The sequence below is a fragment of the Ovis canadensis genome, chromosome 1 (genome assembly GCF_042477335.2).
Source record: "Ovis canadensis isolate MfBH-ARS-UI-01 breed Bighorn chromosome 1, ARS-UI_OviCan_v2, whole genome shotgun sequence".
NCBI lineage: Eukaryota > Metazoa > Chordata > Mammalia > Artiodactyla > Bovidae > Ovis > Ovis canadensis.
This window is the reverse complement of record NC_091245.1, coordinates 182,384,601-182,412,396: the sequence shown is the minus strand read 5'-3', so window position 1 is coordinate 182,412,396 and position 27,796 is coordinate 182,384,601. Positions and strand designations below refer to the sequence as shown.

General features: G+C 40.1%; 1 protein-coding gene across 50 annotated transcripts in view; it reads left to right on the top strand.

The window, feature by feature from the left end:
• The window catches only part of ZBTB20 (zinc finger and BTB domain containing 20), an 838,712-nt gene that overhangs the window by 707,232 nt on the left and 103,684 nt on the right, over positions 1 to 27,796 (top strand). Inside the window, exon 1 of one of the 50 annotated variants that reach the window (XM_069553766.1) lies at positions 3,060 to 3,416. The exons of 48 other annotated variants lie outside the window; for them this stretch is intronic. The gene's annotated coding sequence lies outside the window, so the exon portion shown is untranslated. Of the gene's footprint in view, positions 1 to 3,059; positions 3,417 to 27,796 lie in introns of those variants that run through there. One more of the 50 variants, XM_069553970.1, reaches the window with a different exon arrangement.

The following is a 27,796-nucleotide window of genomic DNA, read 5'->3' as shown; positions in this document are numbered from 1 at the left end:
GCCCGAGCGCAAGATTCACTCAAGAGGTTGTGCATAGATTTTCACTTGTTTTCTAATGAAATCAATACACTGGTATTTTATGCATCTGTTCATTTATTCAACACATATTTACTGAATACCTTCCATGTGCCAGCCCAGCATCGTGGCTGAGGATGCAGGCTTTAAAGTCAGATTGCCTGGGTTTCATCTCCAACTCCACACTTGCTAGCTGTGCGCTCTTGAGCAAGTCACCTAACTCTTCTGTGCCTCGATTTCCTTTTCTATGAAGTGAGAATTGGTAGTAGCTAATTCACAGGGGTGTTGTGGCACTAGAGTTTGATGAAAATAAGTACTTAACCAGAGTGCTTATCACAAATCAAGTGCTCAGTGATATATTGAATATGATTGTTGTTATTATTATTATTATTAACTAGGAAATATGCCAAAGTCTGGAGACAAGAAGATCAAATACCCCTCAGATAATCCTTGAATTTTAGATTCCAGAACTTAGGGCCCTAAACTTTACTCTTTCGAATAGAAATCTGTGTATTAGATTCCTGATGTACTATGTGTCTTGAACTTGCATGCTTTGACCATAACACACTCAGCACTTCTATAGTATGCAGTTTTGTTTATTCACACCGTCATTGTCTGCCTACCTCAATAAAAACTACCATGTAATTAATGACCACGAACTCTGTCCGTATTAACTCATGTCATCCTCAAAATAACTTTAGGAGATGGGTATCACCACGTTGTACAAGTAGGGAAACTGAGCCTCTGAGAACAGCTGCGACTTTCGCACTGTTATAATGGTCCATTTGAGGCTAAAGCTCATTCCCCTTTCACACAGATCACCCAGAACGCGTTCACTAAGGCCTGCACTGTCTTCCCTGGGTTCTTGCCTATCAGGTGCTTTGAGACCTACCTGCAGAAGGCCCTGCCGGTGTCAAAATCACTGATTCCTCTTTCCCCTAAATCAACTGATGATGGAGAATGTGTCTGAGACATGCTGCAGCAGCCATTGTTAAAGAGGTTGGCATGCAAATAAACTAAATTACTCTGGCCATGACTTCTCTCAGAGTACTTGCCTTCGAGTGGGCTCCTAGGTGCCTGACATTTCTTTCCGTTTTCTTCTTTTCGCCCTAAGTAGCAATGTCGTTGCTGAAGCATGACTGGGGGTTTTTTGCTTTTATGTACATCACCATTCTTGTTTTAGGACAAGAGATTTAATCTCTCCAGTAACATCTGATGGCACTGTTCTCTTCATAAGCACCTCTTCCCCCTTAAAAGAAATTTTACCTTCAATTATCTGCTGTAAGAGGGAGATTCTCCCTGAATATGATCATGTGTGTCCTAAAAGATACCATCAGTTACCTGGGTAGATGATGCAGTGTCCCCTTTCTAATTTAGTAACTCGTTTCAATTGAAATATATAGGAAGAGTTGCCTATAGCACATCTTCCAGGTAACGAATGTCATCCGTGACCAAAAACGACACTGTAAGCTGAAAGACAACCACTTTCACCCACAGTGTGCCTATATTTTAAAAATGAGCTGTATGAAAGAACCACATCTTTTTACCTGGTGATGTATAACAGATGATATTCACAAAGAGAATTGCAAACTCTGGGAGAGGTCTTTGCAGATCAAACCACTGGTCTTCACCAGCTTGGAGTGTGGCACCAGCTATACCTTGCTGAGACTGGGCCTGTACAATGTTATATTTTTCTGCTTTTCTCTGAGAACAAATTAAGCACTTAAATCCCTAGAATTCAAAATGAACTAAAAAAAAAAAAAAAGGATTTTTTTTTTTTTCCCCACTTAGCTACTTCGACGTTTTTAAAAATTAGAGGTCTGGGCACTAACTATATAGATGGACGTATCTGGTTATTCTGGAGACAACAGTGATTTCCATACCTGTTGGGCCTGAATTTGTATGAAAGCTAGAAGTTGGCTCATCTGATGGAAACAGAAACAGCACTGGTGGGCCACTTGAGCCCCAGGTTCTGATGTCAACGCTGCTGTTGCCCTTGTGATTTATTAGCCTGAGTCTCTAGTCCTCAGTTTCCTTATCTGCTAAATGAGGGCGTTGGAGAGATTGATCTCTGTGGCTTTTCCCGGCTCTGGTACTCTTGGGTCTGCGAATCGCCTTCAGTGTCTGCCATAGTCTGCCTTGCCAGCTCTGTTTGTCACAAAGATTAATCTATTTTAACTGTACCTTGGAGTGCTCCCGGGAGAGGAGGATGGATGGATTGTTTTGCACCTATTATTGCATCAGAACTTTTGCCTTTTTAGACGAGATCGTGCCGTGCCTAAAATCTGTCTGCCTGTCTGCCCACTGACTTTGTCTGTGCTGATCTCTTGCCACGGTGCCTCTTCTTCCAGCATCCATCTCCCTCCAAGATCTAGACTCGGCATCCGACTGTACCTGTCTTGTTCTCTGCAGCATCTGTCTGCTACACTCCTAGACCATCGTTAATAAACTTTCACACATTACACACAGACCCTAATATGTTGGCACCTGCATATAAATATCTACCGTTGATAAAACTAGGGGAGAAAACTCCATTTTTTAAAAAAGACCTCTATCTAGTGCGATTTATATTTGCACTTTTTGTTTAGTTGTAAGTTTTAATAGTTCCCCCTTTGAGGATTTGTCAGTACGAGCAGTATTGCTTATCAGAACACACCAACAGTCTTTTTGTAATATTCGCTTTTCCCCTTTGGTTCAGCCGAGCCTGCTGACAGATCATTCAAATTCAATTGTTTTATGTCTAAGCCGAACAGCTAATTAAAGTAGGGATGATTAACCTGACTGGCAGTGTCGCTCTCCCTCTCGCGCGCTCTCTCCCTCTCCCTTTCTCTCTCTCCCTCCCTCCTGTTCCAATCAGTCTTTCTCACACTCTCTCTCTCCTTCCGTGTCTCTCTCTCCCTCTGTCTCTCTCCCCCCTCTCTCTCTCTCCCCCCTCTCCTCTCTCTCGGTCTCTCCCTCCCTCGGTTGGTCTCTCTCTCTCTCTCTCTCTCTCTCTCTCTCTCTCTCTCTGTCTCTTGCTCTACTGTTTTTTTTTTCCTCTCTCTCTCTCTCCTAAACGTGGTCTGCTTGCTGATGGCAGAATGGCACTCGGAGATTTGTGCATTGTGTCTGGTTTCCTACGGGCAGGCTGACCCAGTGCCTCCAGGGACTTATCAATAGACCACTCAGAAGAGACACAGACAGGAGAGAGGAGGAGGGGTGGGGGGAGAGAGAGAGAATCAATATCAAGAATAGAAGGAGCTCCGAAGCCATTTTTTTTTTAAAGAAGTATCGGGACTTGGGAGAGGGTGACAAAGAAGGTTTTTCAAAGAGGCAGTGGAGGAGGTTCTAATAAATTTGGAAGGAAACAGTTCCCTGTCTTGGGAAAAGGAGAACTCCTGACTGATTAGCATTCACACCAGGTATGAGATGTTCGCTACCCCTTATCACTGTGTCGCAACGGAGATGGAAAAGCCTTTTTTTTTTTTTTTTTTTTTTTTAGGAGACTGAGGGAGCATGTATTTCGCTGTGTTTGTTGTTGGGGGGTAAGGGGGTGGTGTGAGATCTGTGGGCATTTGTGTATGGGAGCAGAAAGAATGGAAGCAGTACAACGGGGGGTGGGAAAGAGTATGGAGTATGTTACTGTCTTCCCTGTCTTTGTGCACCCCTGGGGGGTTACCCAAGTTCATTTCTAGCAGGTGGATTTAGACGGGAGTTACTTAACGCTTGACCGCCAGTTTTGAAAAAAAGAAAAAGAAAAAAAACGCTGCTTCCTATGTCTATTAAAGGAAGCTCCAATTTCTCTCTCTCTCTCTCTCTCTCTCTCTCTCTCTCTCTCTCTCTCCCCTCTCTCTTCCTCTCTCTCTCTCTTCCTGTCTCTCTCTCTCTCTCTGCCCCCCCCCATCTCTCTTCCCCTCTCTCCCTCTCCCTCTCTCTTCTTTTTTTCCTCTTCTAACCAGACAGCAGGAGGGTTCCTGGCTCCCAGCCAGCCCAAAAGCCTCTAAGTGTTTTGCACTTGTTTCAGGGAGTAGCTGCCCGGGGATTTTTCAGCATTTTCACTAGAGAACAAAGAGTTCTTTACAAAGGGAAGGGGTGGTGGGGGGAGTGAGCTTAATGTCTGATATATGTTTTTCTATTTTTATTAGTTTTTCGCCTAAAAAGAGAGAGACAGGAACAGAACATTCACTCTATAAAGACACAAAGACATTCCCAAAGAAATCCAGTTATCTTTTCTCCCCATCACCCCAATATATATACATACATAAAAAATAAAAAGGAAAAAGACTAATTAAGTTGGATATGTTGCTCTTTTCTCTTCTTTTAATCTTTCTAAATCCGACTGTTCTTCTGCTCACTCCCTGGTATTTTTTTTTCTACTCACAATAAAAGTTGTTCAGGATACATCCTCTCTTACTATCTCTTTTACCCATTCTGAGTCCCTAAAATCCTGTGGAGCAGAGAACAAGACTCCACAAAATAATCAGTTTAGTGGCAAGAACATCTTCTACTTTTGCCACTTGAGTAAAAAGTTAATTATGGGATTTGGGTTCCCAAAATACCAATGGGGTACATTAGTTCATTTGGTCTCACAAGTTTTTGCATCCATTTAAAAGGTACCGCTTTTGTCGCTTGTCAGTTATTAAGACAAGGTACTAAAGGAACAGATATTTTGTATTTTATTTTTGCTTCTATTTAATGATGTAAATGGCAAAAAAAAAAAAAACCAGAGAGATTACTGCCCATCCGTGATCTACTAGTTCAAGCGAAATATAGTCTAGACAGAGATTTTTCTACGATTCTGATTGCCACGTAGCTTTGCGTGTTCTCCATTTGATTTTTTTGCCTATGCATGTGTATTTCACCATGAATTTGTGTTTGTAGCAAACATTCCAGAGTGCTTATCATTTTCAAATTAATGCTCCAACAAAAGAAGAAAGAAATCGTGTGAACTGTCTGTGCAAGATGTGTAAACAATTCCACCTTTTATATATGCTGTACATTTATATCTTTAGACTAACATCCTTGAATTGTAAACTCAATGTTTTCATTCTAAAAGTTTTCCTCCTAATGCATTTATATTTTGATTGCTATTTGAAAATCTCTTTAGGATACTTAATAGACATAAAACTGAACAAGGGGGAAATTCACAAGCACCACAAAAATCCTTAAATATATACTATAGGCAGTACCTAACTACAAATAACTATTTAACTAAGTGGAAACCAGCTACAACAGTTGTTTCAAGGTTCAGAAACTCTTTCCTTTCCTTTTGTGTTTTTTTTTTTTTCATCCACTGAAAATATAATCTGTTTTTGTCCCTGGGGTGGGAAACTGTAGGGAAAATATAGATATATACATTTTTCCATATTTTTAGAATACATTTATGTAACTGCTTCTCAGGGATGTAATACATAACAGGGCAGAGAGTGGTGTCTAGTCAGTAAGCCCTTCTGGCTGGGAGGTGTGAGCGCCTTATGTTTGAAGTAACTTGATAACAAGGAGTCTTTTCGGAAAACCTTAGTGTGTATGTGTTGCCTCAGTAATGACCCATCAGAGAAAAAAACAAGAGCTAGGTGGCCAGTGTTTGCACTTGAACTCGCTGAAAGACATTAGAATGAGGGGAACTTTTGGCAAATCCAAATTTCTCTAGGGTAACTCACTTCTTATAGTGTTTTGCCTTGAGACTTTTCTGTATTTCTGTAGAGATTTTTAATGCTCTTAAGAGTGCTTAAGAAGAAAAAGATCTTTAAAAAGAAAGTCATCAAAATAAGAGAAAAGAAACTCGGTCTTGAAAAAGTTTTATATTGAAAGCAAGAGCTTTTTTTTCTCTTCTTTTTTCCCTTTTACTTGTTTCTGATTTTTTTTTTTTCTGTCTTGAACTCTTTTGTTGCCATGGGCTGTTGTGTTTGCATTTTTGTTTTCTGCTTGTACTTTTTAGGGGGTGTCTGTTTTTGATGTGACCAAAAGGGTTTATGGAAGAGACAGAGGGGCTCCTGAAGAGGCTCGTATGAAAGCTGCACCAGCCCCTCTCGATCCTAACTCAGGCAGCTCCTATCAGCCAGTCGTGCCGCCAGGAGTAGGGAAAGGTGATAGCTGTCATTCTGCGATTCTTCGTGCATCTGACCTGAGAGTCACACATTCACAGTCGAGGAGAAAAGGGGAAAAAAAAATAGAGGAGGAGGAAAGAAAAGCTCTTTGAGCTGGAATACACTGGCTCTTTCTTCCTGTAGGCAATCCGCTCCAGTTCTTGGCGACGTGTCCTGCACTATCAGATATCATATGACTTTTTATTTAGATTCCTTTTCGGAGAATGGCCTGTTAGGACTCTGTTTGTTTTCTTTTATTTAATTTCCCTCTCCCTTCACCCTCTAGTTGTGTGTATCTGTGTGTGAGAGAGTATGTGTGTACATGCATATGTGTGTGCAATTTTTATCTTTGTTTCTGTTCTGTTGATCTGATGCTTTCTTTAAGGACAAAGCTTTAATTATTTCAGTATACTGGTTTAATCATTTGCCAAAAAGAAACCTCCTTCTAGGCGTTTTGGGGGGGTCCATTTTTAGACACATCCATTAACACATGAGGCTAGAGATCCGAAATGCTTGCTGGTCCTGGTCGGTGTTTAGCCCACTCTCTCACCTTAATTTCACCCTCCCCCTCATCAGCATGCACAATAGTATAAGTTAGGAAACACCTGTGCTGAGTTGAGAGGGAAATTAAAGTAGAAGCAACTTATTCAAATCTGCACTCCTAGTTTCACTTTAATAAACTTTTTTTTTAATATCGGGTTTTGTTGTTTTTTTTTTTTTTTTGGCACCCTCTGCTGAGCTTGAAAGTGTCAGAAATACTGAACGATGTGTCTGTGGAGCTTTTCTGAGGCCAGATGAGCACCCCTGGAAAGTAGAGCAGGGGCTGAAAGTCATTCAGAGACTTACATGAGAAATTTAAATAAGGTCTAGGAGATCTGTGGGCCATGCAGGGTTTGGTGATAGATGATAAAATGGAATACTTAGGGACACTCAGGAGGAGAAAGAGGAAAAATTCCCAGCCAGGGGGAACAGGGATTCCTGCTGCAGTAATTAGGACTTTAAAACCCGTATTTGATCCAATTTTTATTTTGTATAACTCAAAATTTAATAGATATGTGATTGCCTTCTTCTCCATGCCTGCTATGAAAAACAGAAAATATACTGACATTATTCCTGGGTTTCTCCTGTATTTTTGATATATTTCTTTTTCAGCTTTCAGGAGTTCAGATTTTAGTTAGCAAAAGTAAAACATAACTTCTCTAGATATGCAAGAGTTGTCTGTGCATTATTCTTATCAATGCATAACTTATGTATACATAATATATCCTGTTTGTATCAAGATTTTTTTTTGTATAGTAACAAACACGACTGCCTTGAAGGTACAGATGACCATTAAATTCTTTAAACTCATAGTTTTTAGTTCCTTGTTACTCTTTCCAAAATTATTTTTTTTATAGATCTCCAATTTCGACTGCCTTATCTTAGCCCGAGGTAGATTTTGTTGAAACTTAGAGCAAATTGTATTCCACCTCTTTAAGAGTACCCAAAAGGGAAAAGAGAACTATTTTTTCGTTCAACAAAAATTTTTAGAAGCCCTTTTTTTCCCCAGCGGAAAACTCCAAAACAGCTTTGTCTCAGAACGTTAAACTTGGCATGGATCAGAAATGTGAGTTTTGCTTTGTTTGAGGAAATTTGTTTTTGAAACAACAATGTTATAAATATTTTTAAATTGTCTGCTGAGCATGCGCTGTATCTGACTTTATTCATAGTTTTAAACACACACCAAAGTGCAGTCTTCTGAATGGCCACAGGTAAGGCTGTTGATTTGTAAGATCTTTCTGAGAGCCACCTTCTGTGAGTCTACTCAGTTTTCCAGAAGGGAAAAAGGCAAGAGCTGAGTTTAGACCTGGATTCCTTTCTAAAAACCCTAGAGCAGAAGTAGATTCCCCCTTTAAGGCTTGCACATTATACTTAGGGTAAGTACCATTCAACTTTCCTTTCTTATGGGAGTCGCCTGCCTTAACTTTTCGGCTTAATACTAGCAGAGTGAAATAATAAAAAATTGAACTCAGTGAGGTATTTGACTGAAGTAGAAATTTTTAAGAGCATCTATTGTGCATAAATTTGGGGATCCGAGAATTTGCCAGTGAGATGATAGCAGCTCTGTGCTTACAGAACAAGGATGTGCTAGTCTGAACATGTCTGATCTCATCTGGAATCGAAAGCTAAATCTAAATCTAGGTGGGCCTGTAATAATACCAGAAAAAGAACACATGTATCTTTTGTGCAACCTTTTTTTTTTTTTTTTTTAAGCAAGGCTTCCAAAGGGAGTGACAAAGAAGTAGGTTCTCCTCTTGCTGAATCAGTAGTCATACTTTGCTCCAGGAAATATATATTTCCAGTTGTTTTGTGTTGTTTTGTTTCATTTTCTTGTTGTCATCCCTGTGGAAGTGTATTCTTTCCTGTCGGTGATTATTAACACTTTCCATTTTTAAAAATGCTTTATCTCCATTAACTCTGTTTGATGTTTCCTCACTCGCTTACCTTTTTCAAGTCTGCGATGACCCTCTCAGGCTTTGCAGTTCTTATTGATTCTTGTCAGGCTTTATTTATTCATTAGCTGTTTGTTATAGTTATGGTAGAGATAATCTCATTTTTCAGGCCTTTATAACTATCCAAATAAATTTCATTTTGAGGTGAAATTTCTCGTAGTTTTTCTTGACTCAGAACTGAACTTGAGTCTTGCAGAGGCTTGAAGAAAAGCCAATTAGCCGTTTTTTGAGAACTAAATATTCTAAGAAATGCAAATGAAATTTTTTACAAAATACATATTTTGCATCTATGCAGTGCTTTTCAATTTTTTCTTTCCATGATTTAAAACAGAACTTGAAAATGAAATATATTTTTTAAAAAGAAAAAAACACCCAGCCCCAGGTTAATTTGATACTTTAAATACCCAATTTAAAATAATTCAAAGTTTTCATTTCTATGTAACATAGCATCTTTCAATGTCAGTCAATAATACTTTGTGCAAATACACATACAGACACACACACACTCACACAGAGCTTCATTTTACATTTATATTAATTCTATTTTTGCATAAAAGAGGATTAGCATTCATCCAAACTTTTATTAATTTATTACATTTTAGTATTTTTCTATAATTTAAAAATCCAACTAACTGTTGCCTCCCTCTTATTATTTAATATGTGTATATACTTATTACTGTCTTTTTGTATTCTAATAATTTAGCTTAACTTATAAAGTATTTTTTTGTCTTACATACCCTTGAATCTTACGCAGCTATATTAACATTCAGGTTTATTCAGATACGATTTGCTTTGTTCCGTATTAAAAAGTTTTTTCTTTTTTACTTTCTCAATCTAGCAAGACTATGGCTACTTTTTCTTATATCTGATTTCTGTATGTCTTCAGTATTCTGAAGAAGGAACTTTGTAACCTCATGATGCCCTGGAAAGCTTTCAAGCAAGTAGAAGTAATCTTTACCTTGCTGCTCCCCACTCTGTTTGCTGTCACTGTACCGCCCCTTGCCACCAGCAACCCTGAAAAAACAACAATAATAAACACGATATGATAACTTTTCTGATCATAGAACCAGGAAATACCAAAGAAAATCGTGGCATATGTAGGAAAATGCCAAGCGCTTCCCCAGTCAGATCAGCTGTTTTTGTACTTTTTTTTTTTTCTCTCTCCTGAATTTTGTTTGTGACTTTTTTGGCTTGCTGAAGCATATCCCCATAATCTTACGAAGCCACAGCAAATTCCCAATGCCACAACAACACTGTGCAACTGGGGAGAGCCCAGAAGAGCTGATCCTGGGTGGCTGCAGACTTCCCCAGCAATGATGCAAGGCAAGAGGAATAAGTAGGCTACTCTTCTCTTTCCTTCTTACCTGGGCTGCCAATGGGTCAGGTAGAGTGAATTTTTTCTGTTGCTTTCCCGTCAGCTATCTGGGGCTTTTCTTTCTATTACCAATGGTTTTCTACCTTTTCCCAAGTATGATTTATACAGCAGAGCATCCCATTTTTCTTTTATGTTGAAACATGGAAAGCTTTGGAGATTGGGGAGGGCGAAGGAAAGAGGCTCAGGGTAACTGGAAAGTATTCAAAATGGTATCAGACTCAAAGCTGTTTGGGGGGTCTGTAACTTTTCAGTTCTCCTCAGAGTCTTTAAGAGGTTGAAAGTAGTGAATGGGATAACTATAGGGTACAAACTGTGATCTAACTGATTCAGTAGATGGAGCTCTTCCCCCTAAGTCTGTATTTAAATTAACGTCCCACTCTGGTGTGTGTGGCTTTCTGTTTCAAGGTGTGTCTTGCTACACACGGAAAATCAAGGGCTTAGATTGCCAGAGAAGAGATTTTGTGACTCTTCAAAAAAGAGTAAGCATTTCGCTCTGAAACACGAAACAGCGCAGGGGAGAAGTAAGGATGGGGTGGGAAATGAAGGTTATATATCTTAATTTCTCCCTATGTTTGTTGATGTTCTTAAGTGTGAAGTTAAATCATAACAGTTTTTTAAAAAGTGATTGTTACTGTAAACGCAGGAAAGTGTATTGTAACATATAAGATTTGGACTGTGTTGGTTACAAATCTTCCAGGCTATATAAACTGTGCAGATCTCCTCTGATCTGATTCTGCAAAGGAATCTTAATACTGTAATGCAGTTGTTTCATCCAATTAGTCTAGGGAACCTGGCTGAAATGTGACAAATTCTGAATTGTGACAATGCAGAGGAGGGCAAAGCAGCGGTGTTAGGACGGTTCCTTTATGGAAGCCAAAATATTTTCAGCGATAACTGAAAATAGATCTTCAGTGTATCTGCTTTAATATGGAAAGAACTACTTGTTTATTTCTGTTTAAATTAATTGAAATGAATAATGGCATAAAATTTGCATTGGTGTTATATTATTCTCAGTAACAATAGGATAAGTTTGATCATGTCCTTCCCCGGTACCGGATGGGAAGATATATGTATTCTGTATGTAGTAAATGATCTTTCTTAGTGGAATGTCTTCTCCCAGATTGGAGATATTACTGAATATCTCTTGTAAATCTTGATAAGATCATTTGGCCAAAGTAGAACTGGGCTTGGCTTTAGTACCAAAAGAAATAGCATTTTTAAGGGACTTGGATTTCCTTTGCATACCACGTGTCTGAGTCCAGTACAGTCCAGGAAAATAGAGAGGATGAGACGAAATTATTCCTAAGCAGCCGACGTAGGCCAAACACTGAAACAGTGCCAACCTGGACCAATCAGGCCAGCTTCTCAGAAGATACATGCTTTTGTCAAACACTTACATGAAGAGAAAGAGGTGGAAGCCCTTGAAATTGCATTCATATGAATGATTCTTCCCTAATTTCAATAAAGTCCATAGCAATAGATGCAAATTTTTATTACTTTTTTTTTCTTGAAAAGTAGAAAATGTTAGTTTTCTTGTCCAGCTAAGGATCTCTGAATGCTGTACTCTGACATCTTTTGAACAAAACTATCCTTCTGAATTTAAGCAAGTGAAAAACTTCTCACAGAGAGCAAAGAGTAAAATTGATGGAAACTCAAAATCAATTCCAAACCCATTTCTGGCATGATGAGAATAACATTTGTGCTGTGTTTAAAGCAGTTTAAAACAAGAAAATGATAAAATGATCAATATACTTAAAGCCAAAAATAACCAGGAGAAAACGATCTGTAATCCATTCCTAGACCTAAAACTCTATACTTTTGATTGAACATGAAAATAAACAAATGTATCTTTTATAAGGTGGCATTTGTAAGCCTTATAATATAGAGAAATGATGAGATACCATGTTTTCAACTCTACTTAAGCTATGTTTTCAGAGTTTAGCCAAAAAAATTTTTCTAGACTCAAACTATTGTAGATTTATCTATTTGTACACACCCTGACCATAGAAGGAGCTAAAGTTGAGGGATATATAGAAGGCCGCAGTGGTCTGCATTGCCACTTCACAGTCTATGTATATTCTTTATCTTGAAAAAAATGAGGTTAAAGCTACAGCAAAAAATATTTTAGGCTATATCTGAGAGTCAGTGAATTAGTCACTGTGGACAGACTGAATTCTCTTCAAAAATACCTTGACTCCTAATTAATTTATTAAATTCAACACACACCTAAATATAAAGCATGTTTATTTTATCCTTATTGCTTTACTATATTGGAAGACTAATTTGACATCAATATATTTTGAACCTATGGATTCTAGGTCAGTGAAATGCCACTTTCCAGGTTTCTAAAAACCTCTCTAGACTTAAGGTTTTGCCCCAAAGAATGATTTTCTACCAGTCTTTCCAGAGGCATTTGACTGGCTAGTTATTTATTGATCAGATAAAATGAAATTGTCCTTCTGGATGAAGAAATCCTGGCTGAAAAATTAAAATGACAACAAATCACATAAGCACATTTAATTCCGTTGACCTAAGGTGCAGTAGGAATGATGATAATTCTAATGAGCACTGTGACGAATGTAACTACAAAGAAGCATGCTTGATTACATCAGGAAGAGTGACCTCAGTGGCCAAGGTCAGAAGGGTGAGATACAGAAGTCATGACAGAGTGGGAGCTAATGATGAAAGTTATTGGAGATGCTTAAAGCTTATATCTGGCTGTGGAATTAACAGATACCAAAAAAAAAAAAAAGAGTTAATTTTAAAAGTAGATAGAAAGGCAATACTTCTTCATTCTAGAATCAGAATTTGCTTTTGCAGAGAATTTTAACAACCTCCTAAGCTTTGGCTGTGGCTGTCCAGTGTGATAATAGTTGTAAAGAGCTGTTATGTACATTTGCTTAAAGATTCATGTAAGTGTAATTGTTATAGCAACTTATGCTATTGTTTGAAGTTGAAAAGCTCCGCTTTGAGTGTCGACAAAGCAAGTGTCAGCATCATAGAATCATAATCATGGCATCTTAGAGTTTGAAGGAGCCTTAGATATCTCAATAAGGATGAGTGAATTATCAAACTCTACAGAAAAGAACTCTGAATATCTGGTGCAAGACCACGCAGAATTTTTTTAAATATGTATTTCATATATTATGACTTACATTTCGAAAACGCTATTTAAAATAAAAGCTTAAAAAGCAGAGAAACTGTATCTCCATAAATTCATCTTGACTAGTGGTGCTATACATTGGATTCAGTAAACCAGTGGTTCTACAGAGAAGAATGGCAAATTTTTGGAAAAGCACAAGATTTTATTTTCACCAGGGGGGCAGGCTGTTCAACAGAAGAAGAAATGCTCTTTGAGCTTATACCATGCTAATAAGAAAATGTAAACAGAGAAATGATAAAACTTTCTCAAGATGAGGAAGGCAAATTGTACTACAATTCAAGTTTTCTAGCTACTACTCTATATCATAAGCCTGACCCCCTAAAACAAATTTCTAAAAAAAAAAAAATTCCAGAAGTAATTGAAGAAGAAAGCAGGGTAACCAAGACTTTAGGGTTCCTATTTTGATACCAATAACCCTACTATATATTGGGCAAGGGTCAAATATGTGTGATAAGGATACAGCATTCTGGGAAATGAAAGAAAGTGTACCCACCCTGGGACTCCCTGGACACCTTCTGCTCCTAACATTGCTCCCCCTACATAATCCTCATATCCCCTCCAAGGTAAGCTTGTATCTTGTTTCTCTTCTTCCATCTATTCCCACCAATGGAAAAAAAAAAAGAAAAAAAATTTTTTTGAGAAATTGTAGTCAGAAAATACTTTAGGAAGAAGTCCTTCTTTTTAGAAATCTTCCTATACAGATCAATGTATCTTACCATGTTATCAAAATATGACTTCTAATCAGAAAGTGCTTGTCTCCTAAGCACACTCTACATTCCCACACCCCTGTTCCTTTTCCCCTGGTGGTCCCAAGCAGAAGCAATTCTGCCGTCTTTATTTCTACAGTACTCTGTCCTTTAATGGCTTCTGTCATGTCGTATAGATTAGCCATTTGTGTGTTTATTTATAATGTAAGGAACAGGTCTGTGTAATTTGGGGTAATGCCCTTAATTTCGCTGGGCCTCAGTTTCCACATCTGTAAAGGAGAAAAATGAACACTACTAACAACCTTGCTGGGAAATGGAAAGAATTCCTGAAATGGAGTATATAGAAGGCTTAGCCCCATGACTAGAGAGTAGTCATCACTCAATATCATTGTCGTTGTTACTGCTACTATTGTTAAGATTCCCTTTCCCTTCAAGCAACAATCACAATTACTGTTACATAATAGAAACTGAGTAAAAATGTATCCAATCTTTTATTCAAGTCCATAGGTCCCATTACTTCCTTACAAAAATCTTTCCATTTTTTTCCTGGAAGTTTAGAATAGTCAGCCCTGGCTGACCTGTGGATACCATAAAAGACAGCAGTATTGCTCACTCTAAACTGTCAGTTCTGCCTTCCCTTTCAGGTTCCCCACAGACCCCCCAACCGTGCAGGACTGCTCTTTGAAGCATCTCCAGAAGTGTCAGCTTATAGTTCTGGTTCATGTGATTAATGAGCTGGTTATACCTCTGTCTGCAGCCTGAACTAGAAACTTTCACTTTGGAGAGCAGGTCAAGATATCGAATTTAATTTTAGTTGCATCTGTTATAAGCCAATTGTGTATTCATTGCATTTATAGATTCCCTCTCCAGCCATATATTTTCATGGCTGTTGAGAGCACCTGAATCTGTGTTGAATGTCTTTAGATTTTACTTTGGGGACCAGAAAATGATACAGTGAGACATTTTTGATAGCTAGCTGTCATCTTTGGCATTTTTCTCTTTTAGTGTCTAATTTGGTATGTTTGAAGAAGGGGGCAAGTATAGAATTTTTTGTCTTAAGTTGAATATGGTCTGATAATTCTGTGTCAATGAAATCTAGGGTCAATGCGGTTCATCTTCACATTTCTGTTTTCTGGGCGTACAACTCCATTCTGTGGAAATGAGAGACTTCTAAAAATGGGAAATGAAAAATAACTTGGGGCATGTCGGGATAGAGATATAGCATTAAATGTATAGAGTCAGCTGTAAGCAGGATGGCCTACCAGGTGGACTTGGAATGTGTATGGACCTGACTGGTTCTTTGGGGTTACAGTAAATAGTGAGAAAATTTAAAGGGGCAGGTCACATGACCATAGTCAAGGAGATCCTGACGGCAGGGTGTGTTCAAATCAGGAAGAATGCTGCATCTTTATCAGCCAGAAGTTCCATTTATTTGAGAGCGAGTTGGTATTTGTGAGGGGAACAAGGTCACATTTAGTAGAACTGGTAATTCAATAAAGGGTTCTGACTTTCCCAGAGTAACAGTGTTGGCATCAAGAGAAGAAAGTTTTGCAGATTTCTCTGTGTGCACTTGCTGTTACTGGTGTTCCTGGTGGGTGGCTGAATCATCCTGATGGCATTCAACAGGAACCAGCTGCTGAGAATATTAAAATGCAAGCATTTATTCCTCTAGAGAGACAGTAGCATCTGCAAAGTTTTCCTATCTTGATAGTACAGATAATCCCAGGGAGCATTCTCTAGTAGTTTTAACTCTCTATTCATTTATACATTTTCATTTTATCATTATTGTCAGTATCTCAAATTCCAACAGGAGAGAAGAATGCCTGAATCCACACCAGGTTGTAGAGACAGATAGAAAGCACTTGGCCAAGGACGTGGGATTGCCTCTTGGGCTTTACCTTGAGTTGTGATTCTCAAGAGAAGAAATTAGCATTTTTCTCCCTTGACTCATCTTCACAGCAAAGGGCTACCATACTCTTAGTCTTCAGAGCTCCACCAGCAGGAAGGGACGGTCTTGGACTTCCCCACCCTCAATACAGACTTCATTGGAGCTTTCCTTTTTACTTGTTAAACTTGTGAATTTGTTCCTCTCCTCATGTGATTTGTTGTCTTGTTTTGTTGAGCTAGCAACAACAGTTGGGGGGAAAGGGCAGTGCAGAAAGAAAGTTTGGACTCGGTAATCAACAAGGTCTTTTCCATCTCTAATATTTATGAATAATGTATTGAACTGATGGAAAAAAATGTTGAATATGTTCATTATGACTTATATTCACCAGTGTGTTGCCTAGAATGTAAAAGAGCAAAGCAGTTGCAGCATAACTAGTTCCTTACAATAAACGTGCTGGTACGACAGAGCTCTGTAGCCTTTCCTATTCCACTGTGTGTCGTCCCCAGACGCATGCTCTACATGACTGAGTGCCAACTGCAGACTGGATACAGGATGGGATGACAGCCAGCCCAGGTTCTGTAGGGAACCGGGACGGTCCTTGTGGAGTCTGGGTCCTAAACAGCAGCAGCTTGCTGGAAGGTCTTGACTGAGCAGTCTCCATTAAGAGAAATCACTGAAGCCAGTTTCACATCTCAGACGCCACTCGGGTGCTGTTACACTGCTGGGCTTGCAGTTCTTATCATCAGAAAAGAAACATCATTTTGTCCCTTCATTAAAAAAACAATTGGTATGGGTAACAAGTTTCTTGGCAATATTGCATTCTATTATAAAGGACTAAGAGTGATAGATATTTCAGAGCTAAGTAACTCATCACACTTACCTTCAAATTTTATTTTATATCATTCTCTATCAGTTTTCTTTCACAATTGTGTTTTGTTTAGGACTTGGTAAAACTAAATTGTATTTCCCAAGGATTTTGTGAGATAACATTGTGAAACATTAACCAGAAGCATGAAAAGAGGCAAGAAGTTGAGGATATTTTTTATTCACATAAATAATTAGCAAAATAGATGATAAAGAATTAAAGTGATAGCAAAACAGTCTTTCCTTGGCCAAATAACAGTCAGACCAATATTTTAAGTCAAATATAGCACCATGAGCATTATGCAAATATGTACCAAAATAGAGAAGGACTACCTGAGGTCAAGAACTTAGAGCATATAGCTCTAGTGTAGAAGAGAGGACAGCTCCAAGTTGCAGCACTTCAGAGAAAGGTGCAGCAGAAAGGTTTGGCCCATGTCTGAAGACCCAGGAGGACAGCAGAGAATTGACAAGTGTGTTCTGCCTCAGAGAAGCCTTTGCTTCTTCTTAAGTCAACTCAGAACCAGTAGACTAGCTCTTATGAATGGTGAGTCCAAAACCTCACTTGTACCCATATCAACTGACATTAACTCAAACCCACTGTTTCCGCATTATTTATCATTATTACCTTTCAGAGATGATTTTTTTTTCTTATGCTTTCTGAAGAGCTAAAATCCATCTGAACTCATGAAGAGCAAACATAAACTTACAGCAGCCACATTTACCAATAGTTTATAATGATCTCAGAGGGGAGGAAGAAAGAGGCAGAAAGACAGTACCAATGGAAAAGAAAGAAGTGTAAGATCTTTTTTCAGGAAAGTTGCCTTGCCAAACATTTAGATCAAGTTGCTCAAAAGCAATAATGGCTACACAATTCCAGAGTGGTAAAACCTGAGGACAGATGTGACAGGTTTTGTTGGTTTGTTTTTTTTTTTCATCTCCACCCTTCCTTATAGGACAAATCACTTAACCTGTCTATGTAATAGTGTATTTGTCAAATAAATAGAAAACCATCTATCCTCATCTCCTTCACAGCGGTATTGCTAAGGCTGATTGTGCTCACATATATAAATGTATATATTATAGCTATCTATTTCCAGCAGGGGAGAATGATTTCAAAGTAAATGGATCAGGATTTTATATATGCATCTGTGGTGAAGGTCAATCACTATATTTTTTAAGATCTCGTCTGCTAATTACCAATTGTTAAAAATGTTAGTGGCTCCATTTTGTCCGACTCCTTGCAACCCATGGACTATAGCCCTCCAGGCTCCTCTGTCCATGGAATTCTCCAGGCAAGAATACTGGAGCAGGTCACCATTCCCTTCTCCAGGGAATCTTCCCGGACCAGAGGTCAAACCCAGGTCTCCTGCACTGCAGGCAGATTCTTTACTGAGTGAGTCACGAGGGAAGCCCTACCAATTGTTACAACACTTCAAAATGATGACCAAGCCTATATCATCTCTGTGGAATGGAAGGTATTTTGAAAACTAAGTGTAACTAGACAGAGTCAAATGCATTTCCATCTACTTACAGACCCTAGTGGCCTTACTCAAGGCAGTACAAACCTGTTAAGCAAAACAAAAGATACCTTTTTTAAGAAAAGTCCTAAATCGAGGTCTAGTATCAAAGTATAATTCTGGCTGTAAGACATGAACTAGTTCTCTATATTAGACACGTTTTTTAGAAAATGGAACAGGGATATATAGTTAGGGGAGGGTCAGCGTCAGCCCACACAAACATCCCAGGCATCTGCCCGGGCTCTTGGTCTGTCCCTGTGAGAATCAGGCTCAGTATATATAAAGCCCCTAAGGCCATTGGGAAAGAGGCCACATTCATCTATTCGGTACTGCTGTTATTCTTTTGATGTTCATCTTGGCTATTTAATCTCTGCTTTCTATATACAGACCTCAGTGGAATGATAATGACGTGAGGAGGGCAGGTGAAGATAAATAAATGTGATTTTTTAGACATGACCATTACCCTCTAATAGCTTTTCTCTGGCCCATTCCAAGCATCCAGGAAAGAGAAACTTAGCTTCCACGGAGAGTGAAGTCATAGCTCCAACTTAGCATAATGAGACAGACAGACAGAAAGAGAGAACAAGTACACAGCTAGTGAACCCAGCGAGTTTCTACTGGGCTAAGACCAGGTTCTCCTGTTTCCTCTATTTTTTCCTAACTGAAAAGACTTATTGTGGTAATTCACCTGTTTTCTGAGCCTGTATGCACATGCCCAAGACCTGCTCAAGGTAAGGCCAGAAAGAAATCAGGGGTCGAACTTATATCCAGGGAACTCAACTTCTTTTTCATTATTTTTGCTTGTTTTTCATTTTTCCAGGGCGATTCGTGTTTTTACTTCTCAGTTCCCAGTTGCTGATATCCTGGGCATCCTTAGGTTGTAACAGAAGTGGGGATTAGTGGCTGTAACAAATGGAGCAGAAGCCAGCACAACTGCAATCTATCAAACATGTTGGCAGATAATTCTTATCCTCCCTGCAGAATTCAGTTGCGTCCGCACCCTAAGAAGACAGGGTGAACTGAGAGTTTTGAGAGTGGGGCTGCATCTTCCTTACTTTAGTCCTTGGTGACAGTGGGGCTAGAATGCCTTGGTGAAAACAATACAGCTCAAATTAAGACCACCTTCCTGTCTGTACAACCTGTGCAGTCACACCGAGCCCTGCACTCAGAAGGGCCCTCGGTGTGGTTTAATGCTCTGCTATTGTTATAGTCTTGAAATTCTTAATGATTTTTAATAAGGGATCCTGCATTTTCATGTTACCTTGTGCCCCACAGATTATATAGCCGATCCTACCTGGAATTTATCTTTTCCTAGCATGCCAACTGAAGGTATCAGTCACATATCCTCTTCTACTGAAAGTGAACCCCTTTCTCAATTTCTCAAAAGCTAATTCCTGCATTCAGCTCTGAAGATTTCTATCTGTACATTATGTTTCAGAAGAACCCATCTTACCTTCTTTCCTGCAAACACCGCAAGCTGGTTATCATCCAGATGGTCTTTTGTTTGTAATCAGAAATGTTGTAGTGGTCTCAGCCAAATATTATTTTTGCTAGAGATTGATACTTGGGAGAAATAGTTGTGGTAATGAAGTATTTGCCTGTTATTGAATAGTTAAAGTAGACTTCAACGATTCAATGGAGATTTTAAACAGGACATGTAGCATAGACTAGGAGTTTCCATCCATTGTGTGATCAAACACATCCATGGAAGCTAAAAACAATTCCATCTCCCAGCTCTAGCCTTGCCTTCAGGCTCTCTTAAGTTCCTACCATGGCTACTGCTGTGTATTCCACATCTTTCTCATGACCCCTTCTGCTCTCAGCTCCTATCAATCTTTCCTTCCTTCTTACCCAGACTGGCCTTCAGTTCAGTTCAGTTCAGTCGCTCAGTCGTGTCCGACTCTTTGCGACCCCATGAATCCCAGCACACCAGGCCTCCCTGTCCATCACCAACTCCTGGAGTTCACTCAGACTCGCGTCCATCGAGTCAGTGATGCCATCCAGCCATCTCATCCTCTGTCTTCCCCTTCTCCTCCTGCCCCCAATCCCTCCCAGCATCAGGGTCTTTTCCAATGAGTCAACTCTTCGCATGAGGTGGCCAAAGTACTGGAGTTTCAGCTTCAGCATCATTCTTTCCAAAGAAATCCCAGGGCTGATCTCCTTCAGAATGGACTGGTTGGATCTCCTTGCATTAGGAGGAGGGAATTCCTCTCTTTAATCTACATACAACATCTAATGAGAATGATTCTGTTGAGTTTGGTGCTCTCACACCCCTGCCACCACCTTGATGAATGTGAATGACAGGGATGTAAGGTCATGACCAGATCCCATACAAGTGTCTCCATGTGTCTTTAGTGAAGGTTAGTAGGACTAGGTCTTAACCAGAAGAATCCAAAGCTCCCGACTCCCAGCCAGATATACCCTTGATGGTTCAGGACATCCTCAGTATTCCTGAAAGATATATTCTAGATGACTGGTTTGTAAACCAGTTTCTAAGCACCCATCATCAGGTGCATGTGCATGCTAAGTCCCCTCAGTCAGGTCCGACTCTTTGTGAGCCCACCAGGCTCCTCTGTCCATGGGATTCTCCAGGCAAGAATACTGGAGTGGGCTGCCGTGCTTTCCTCCAGGGATCTTGCCAACCCCAGAATCGAACGTGTGTCTCTTCTGTCTCCTGCACTGGCGGGCAGATTCCTTACAACTAGTGCCACCTGGGAAGACCCGTTACCAGGGGGAGGAGGAAATATGCCAGAGGAACTAGGAGCGGGGAGAAGGAGCCTGACTGGCCACTTTAAGCTAGTTAGCCTCCCTGAACCTGTAAAACACTTCCTAACACTAACAGTGTCTGCTGGACCGCCGGAGACAACCCAGAGAGAGGCTTACCTGACACAAAGCCTCACTCACATCAGAAACGGAGCCCTTTCTACCCTTCCTGCCTCCTCTCCTGGCGTGCTCTCTTCCACACCTCTGCTCTCCCTCCCTCATGAAAGGAAGGCAGGCAGAAGGAATCTGGTGGAGAAGTGGCAGACTGTGCAGTCTCTATAAATCTAAATTACAGGCGATTAGAATAACCTCGATTTGCCTGAACCAGGTAGGCTGAAGTTTGCAAGTTTTCAAATCAGCTGACCTCCTGTCTAGTGACAACATAGCTGTGGCACAGAGGAAAGCTGAAAACCACGACTCACAGACCATAGGGTCTCTCAAGAGATTTTTCAGTGGTTCACTAGCTCTGGACCGGGCCCCGAGCAGAAAATGCTCAACAGATTGAGTACTTTTCGCTCATGGCCACCCCCTTTTTCCTCTCCTCTGCCTTGGAGACCCAGGGTCCTTGTGTTTATCTGATTTTTTTCCTTCAACCTCCCTGTTCCAGAATTATCCCTCTCCCCGCAACCCCCGCCCCCAGCTCCAATTCAAAACTACTTTACACTGAGGTAACTCTCTGGGGATTGAAGCCATCAAAGCACCCAGGCATGAGGGGTTCAGCCACCCTAAGATACATTAGCCTCACAGAAGACGTGCTGGAAATTGAAATGTACCTTATTAACAAGGGGGCTTGTGCTCCTGGCCCCAGGAAGGTGGCCTCTCTTTGGAGCCAGACTATCTGCCTAGAATCAGTTGTGCCCTGATACAGCTGTGCCCACCCCTCCGCCTCTTTATCTTTGGTCACATACGTGATACGAACTCAGAGAAGCCAACTTTCTTCCTGGGAGAGAAGAAGGGGTGAAAAAATGTAGGTTTACATAGTGAATAATCAAACCTGGGATGACTGCAGAGGGTCTCTGTCACAAAAACATGCTGTGATGTCATTTCTTTATATAAAAGTAAGTTTCTACCTCAGAGAGTCAAGGCTCTAACAGGTATAGTTATGAACGTAGTGTGCATAAGTTTAAAACCCCACTGCTTTGAGATTGGTCAAGGCTCTTATCTCCTGTGAACTCTGAGCATTTTGCAAATTTGAATAATCAGTCATCTTGAGTTTTCCTCTTTTGCATAGGAGGGTATGAAGGCTCATATGGGACATGGCTTTTTTTTTTTCCGGGTCAACTAAGCAGCAGAGCTGAGTTTGGGGCCCCTGGCCCCTGGGGAAGTTTAGCTTTTCTATCTGAGAACTGGGGGAACTCCTGAGACTTCCTCTATCCACGGCTGCCAGCTTCTCCATCTTCTAGCATTTCTCTTGACTAGTTGTTGTTCCTGTGATGTTAGAGAAAATGTTAGCAGGAGAATCAAAGGGAGGAGATGGAACATTAGGGGAACATTAGCAACTATTGAAAAGACATTTTGACCTATTTCTGTAGTTATCAATTTAATAGTATTTGTTGCCAGGAAATGCACTGATGGCAGGTGGGAGGTTGGATTGCACTAGCAGCCTGCTCTCAGGGGCCCTCCAGTTTCAGGAGGTGGTAATTCTAGTTAATAGAAGGGTGAACTTCAAACACATTTTAACCAAATCAAATTGTAGCGGGAAATATCATATTACTGATGTTCAAGCCGACTCACAGCTGGTAATATTAGTCAGTATATAGGCCCCAAATTCTGACTTTTCAGCATTTTCAGATATGTTTTTGGCAGTGAGAGAGTCCCCCAGGCACATTGTTATGTAGGAATAGGAGATTTTTAACTAACATAGAAGCTAGCCTAAATGAAAAATTCTTTATTCTTGTTAGACTTTTTATAAGATTGTCAAATATTCAAATAATATGTAACCAAGCCAAACTTCAGGTGGTTGATAGGAAATCTCCTAGAGCCAGGAGTTTTATTTTTTTTTTGTTTTGTTTTGGGTTTTTTCTATGACATGTTGGCAAATGATAAAAGCAATTCACTCTGCTAACCAGAGATGCTGGGCAGAGTTCCCCCAACACTGATTTCATGCCATGAAAAGCACAAGGCACAGAAAAGAGTTCAGCCACTCAGATTGGAATCCCAGCTTAGCCTCTGCTAGCTGTGTGACCAGAAGATGCTCACCTAACTTCTCTGAACCTTAGACTCCTCACTAAGAAAATGGGCAAAATATCAACCTCTTACAGTTAGCGCGAGGATCAAATGAGATGACATACGTAGAGAAATCCACATAGGAAGGAAAACTGATGAGAATACACCAAGTGTTCAAAGATGATCGTTATAATCATCTACCCTTTTTGCCTCTGTGGTTTGCAGGGTTTTTTTCCCAATAAAATGCATGGCTTTTAATATGATAATAAAATGCAGCACTGCTATAGATACCCTGCAGACTGGTCTGGTCAGTCCTTTCTGAGTGAATAGCTATTGGCCACTTCACCTTAGCCCCAGTTAACCTAGACTTCCCTTCATCAGCCTTCTCTGGGTTCCTACAGTCAGACCACAAGACACATCTTAAGCAAATCAACTAGACCCCTTGATAACACAGACTCAAGATAAATGAATAGAATCAAGACAGCAGATCACATGGCAGCTAGAACTTTCCATGGCCCTGCTTCACCTGTTCTCATCTTAAATTAGGGGAGATGTCAGGCATCTTTCTGTGGGACTGCCTCCTGCCCAAATTTCTTTTTTTTCTAAACTTTATCCATGTGCCCAAGTCTCCGTTTTCACAGAGATTAATTCCAGTTTGGTTCGCCTACACTTTTGAAGCTCTAAAAGCTTTCCATTGTAGGCAGATTGTCTCAAATACTGTATTTGAGGATGGAAAAAGAAAACTCTGCCCAAATGTAAGCACCATTGAATCAAAGAAACAGTATTTTTTTTCAATTGCATTCTTTGAAGATCCAGACAACCTTGAATTTTTTACAAAAGGCACATCAGTAAAGCCATCCTTCCTCTTAAAAAGACACAGACAGAGAGAGAGAGACCAACTACAGAAAGCCACTATTCGTGATGTAAAGGGCTAGAGTGTCCAAGAGGAAAAAAATATTGAAAAAGAAGGTGATTCTATAGATAGAACCCAGGCCTAGAAGTCAGGATACTCAAATTCTGTTTCCTGCTGAATGGTAACCTGCCTTCTTGTGTGATCCCAACATAGCTGCCACACCCCAACTCCATTATCATTGTTTCTAGGGAGCATGGATTCTGACTCACCCACCTAAGGTGCGGTGAAGAATTTCATTTGCTGCTGTTCTGAAAAACATTATGATTTCTGTACCAGTGGCATTCTGCATGGGCAAAGTGTTTTCCTCACTTCCAAGGAAGAGCCCTGAATTGTACCTCCCATTACTCTGATGTGGATAAAAGACAGAATTTTTCATAATTCTATGGGGAAAAAATATGATGTTTTTGTAATTCCAACTTTGAACAGTGAATTAATAATCACCTGAATATCTAGGGCTAATGCAGAACCTGGCCTAACATCCGTATTGATTCCTCTTTCAGCCATGTAAGTTCTTGGTCAACATTGATTACAGGACAACTCAGTGTGAGAGGTGCTTTGATAGAGGGTGCATATCCCTCCCTTCATAGATAGCTAAACCCCTCTGTGTACTGATGGCTGGTGCCTTAAAGTTTGGTTCCAATCCCTTCCTTTTTGTGCTTTGAGCAACTTTAGTAAATCTATGAAAGGGCTGTTCCATAGCCAAGAGGTCTTGCTTCTTCTCAACTGTTAAAGCACTTATTTATATGTCTTATTTGGCACTGATTACATACTATCCTATACCAGAGTATGTTTATGTGTGTCTCATTCCTCCTATCACTGCACAGTAAGCTCATAAATACAGAGATTGTATTTATACACAATTTGTATCTCCTTCAACACCTAGAATGTACCACCAGAAATAAAAGGTACATAGTGAATAATATAATTTTAATGAATGAAATTAACAGTAGCATATAAGTATTTGGCAACAAACTAGCATTTCTAAACTCCATGAATGCCAACCCAGAAGGCAGCTTACAGAGTTTATCATTCAGTTATATCTGTAAAGCTCTAGGATTTTCCCCCAACTTAGTATTTATAGGTTTCATTTTTCCCTCCTCTTCACTAACATCATTTTCACATAGTAGGTTTTTAATAAATGATTCTTGATTTATCAATTAAAATCATAGAATAAAGCAATAATTTCCCATTTCTTTACATTGAAATACTTATTTTGATCCCCATCTACACCTTTATTTCAGACCTTGTCAACACTTGCAACACAGGTATCTTGAGACTTCATTCCATACAGTACCTGGCTAAGGCTTAAAAAATGGTCATGAGTTTTAATTTGGTTTCTTTATCAGGCCTCTTACAGGGCAGAAGAAAAATCTTTTTTTTTTTTCTGTCTCCTCCTCTTCCTCATAGGAATGTTAAATAGTTGAATGAGACCTAGTCTCTATAAAAGCATTTTAATTTCTGGAACAAATGTAATATCAGATTCATAATGTCAGATTGAGGAAGCTTTGGCACCCCGGCACACCAAATGATTGTGAACATCATGTGTGTTGAGCTTCTGCATGGACCTGAGGCGAGAAGGGTTTATTACGCTAAGCTTTTACATTAGGTGCATGTGACCTATTAGGTGCATTCACTGCGTCCTCTGCCCAAATGAGACAGCCGATTCCTTAGAGCCTGTCTGGCCATGCAAAAGCATCACCATTACTCTCCAACCTGATTTGATCCTCCACCTCAGCCACACAAAATGATCTGAAACCAGTCACTTCCATGCTAGGTCGCAGATTTCCAAATTAGATACATTATTCCAGTTTTGCCTCCGTTCTTTCTCAGCGAGTCTGTCTCGCAGAAAGCCAGGGGAGCCGTCCCAGGCTAGACGTTCTGTTGAGTCATGTTTACTGTCCCCCCGCAGAAAGGTTCCAAAAGCAAATGCAAGAGGTTGCCGAATGCAGGGACATGTGGCGTGCGTGCTACTGAAGTGAGAGGCATAGCACACACCTGCTTTTTGGCTGTGGCAGGCCATCTCGACTGTGCCATGCCACAAGTTAGCATTTTGGATGAGCAATTGCCATTCTGTTGTTTTCTTCTCAACACATGGTGTTCAAAAACAGTTAAAAGAAAACTGTACCCATTTGCTCATCCCAGAAATCTAAAATTTCAAAGAAGCATGCCAAATTAATTTTCACATAATATTTTCCAAGCTTTTTCTTTGCACTGAGAACTGATATTTCACTTTTTGAACTCACAGTGTCCCAGCCTGAGGTAAATGGGTGCAGTTTCTCTTTAAATGGCATTAAACGTATCAAAGCAGGATTATATCTGTCACTGTCTTTTTTTTTTTTTTCTAATGGAATCAAAATCCTTCAGGGAGTGTCCCAAATCCACATTAATGTCTTTGAGTGCTAATGTTTCCACTGGGACTTTTACATTAGCAAAATACAAGTGTGTGGATCCCCCCCCCCAACCCCGCCCCACACTGCTGTCTGTTGAGAGAGAGCCGACTACACCTCCGTTATTCTCCGTGGCCTTCACCTCACCCCCGTCAAGGTGGTAGACGAGGATGCTTTCTTTTCCACCCTTCCCCTCCCCTGTGTGTAACGACACCCTAGAAAAGCTAATGTGAATGCAGGTTCCAGCATGAGAGAATCTTTGGAATCCCAACTGTGAATTTTATTCAAAAAAGACTAAGAGCAGTAGCCATCATTACCACCTATTGAGGGCCTATCATACCTTAAATTTCACCTTTGGTTCTGACAGTGGAAGAAGCAGACAAGCCCCTATGACTTCAGGACCATGCCATCAACACTTTTGCTGTTGATTTGGGGATATTGGTCATGTGTCCTTATTATGGACAATCCCTGTCTACCTCAGTGCCTCCTTTTATATTTCTTTCACAAAGTAATTAAAACGACATGCTATCAATCATGATTATCAAGTGGCAATGAGAGATTGCGGTCGATAAATAATAATTCAAATAAGTAATCCTGACATAGTAAATAATAAAAAGATTCTCACATCACATTTCATCTTAGTTGCACCTCTTCCTTGCATTCGGATATACCCTGGGAAGTTACAGTATTTCAAGAATAAATTTGTTTACAATGTGGGATGGGAGGGCTGGAAAGCTCTACAGTATTACTCTCCAGCCCCTGCCCAACGTCTTCCTTCTTTCAGCGCCGTCCTGGCCACAGAAAGCTTGAGTTCTGCAGCTGATGCTCTGCAAGAGCCTTCCCTGGAGAGCTAGGAGCTGAGAGCTTCTAAGCGGGCTCTTCGCATACTTTCACTTTCTGGAGCACTCTGGAGCTCGGCACTACTTCCTTAGCAACTCTTCCTATCCCTCCCTCTTTTCCTTCCCCACTTTTCTTGCCCCCTCTTTCTTTTTCTACCCCTCAAGCTTGAACTGGAGTGTGTGTGTGTGTGTGTGTGTGTGTGTGTGTGTGTGTGTGTGTTTGTGAATGGTGGAGCGCAGGGGGGAGGAGAATCTCCTGATGCCCCAGCCTACCACTAGGAAAGAAACTCGGTGTTTTTATTTAAACAACCTCTCCCCACAGCTAAGCCTTCATATGTGGAAGAAAAACTCAAACCTTTTTCCCTTCCCACACTTGACGAAGACAAGGTAAGCAGAGGCAGTGATAATGTCAACCCTGGATTGAAAAGGAAGCCTTTATGCACAAACTATGTGCTCACCTTTAAATTTTTTTCAAGGGGAAAAAAAAAAATCCCTGTCATTGGCAATTATTGGAGAACTGATTGTGCTAGATTTTTGTGGTAATTGTGCATGTTTTTCTAATACTGAAAGAGTTTGGAGATTTTTGTTTGTTTGTTTTAAGCACTAGTTTCACAAAAGCTTTGCAGTGTCAGATAGATTGTC